The following is a 901-nucleotide window of genomic DNA, read 5'->3' as shown; positions in this document are numbered from 1 at the left end:
GCTTCCTAACCTAACCTAAGTCGGCAATTCATGTTCATAATATACAGGCAATAATATTAATTCAAATAATTCAATTTGAAAAATATTTGAAAATAACTTAAATCACTCTGCCTGTTAGGCAAACCGGGCCTTGCATACTACGCCATGTAGTGATTTATCAAATAAATTATCAAATGTTATTTATTTGTAAAAAATAAATCTTTATTTTGTAACTAGCTCATCAAGATTGTAACTTGCTAAGTGAATTGTGGGGTTCAGTCCCTGAGCCCATTATGTGCCTCTGTAACCCTTTCCACTACCGCCCAAAAATGGGTATGGGGTGCATAATAAATGAACTAAACTAACTTGTAAGAGATTTAAATAATCAGGAAAAATTATATATAATATATTTGGTGATTAACTCATCCGAGAACCAAGCCGTTAGTCATCTTGTCTTCTTCAAATATTACCGACACATCTCTCACAGTTACTTAATTACGCAGAAAAATATTCCATTATGTATACATTAATAAAACAACTCCCTTATGAGAGTTTCTACCTGGCCCGTATGGGGATCGAACCCACGACATCCGCGTTATTAGCACGGCGCTCTAACCAACTGAGCTAACAGGCCGTGGAGGCGATAGCTACCATTTATTCTTAAATATTATAGCTCGTTGTTGTTTTCAATAATAACGTATTATTTATATGTATTATTATATATATATATTTTCGTCCCTTTGTTGTTAGGTTTAAATATTTATATATCTAAATGAAAAGGAAGGTAAATGTAGGTAACCGTGACTTAGACAACTGTTGTACTCACCTAATTGTGCTTGCGAGGGTTGAGCTTTGGCTCTTCGGTCCCGCCTCTTAACCGTCAATCAACTCCCATAGATTCCTGAGCCTACTGTACTCTATC

The 901-nt window shown here is 35.3% G+C and overlaps 1 non-coding gene across 1 annotated transcript; it reads right to left on the bottom strand.

Moving 5' to 3' along the window:
• Positions 1-539: 539 nt before the first annotated feature.
• On the bottom strand, positions 540-613 carry TRNAI-AAU (transfer RNA isoleucine (anticodon AAU)). The gene has a single exon. It is a non-coding gene; the product is annotated as a tRNA-Ile (tRNA).
• Between the last annotated feature and the right edge of the window lie 288 nt (positions 614-901).

Source organism: Procambarus clarkii, chromosome 89 (assembly GCF_040958095.1).
Source record: "Procambarus clarkii isolate CNS0578487 chromosome 89, FALCON_Pclarkii_2.0, whole genome shotgun sequence".
Classification (NCBI taxonomy): domain Eukaryota; kingdom Metazoa; phylum Arthropoda; class Malacostraca; order Decapoda; family Cambaridae; genus Procambarus; species Procambarus clarkii.
The sequence above is the reverse complement of the archived record's forward strand: the minus strand, read 5'-3'. Positions and strand labels throughout refer to the sequence as shown.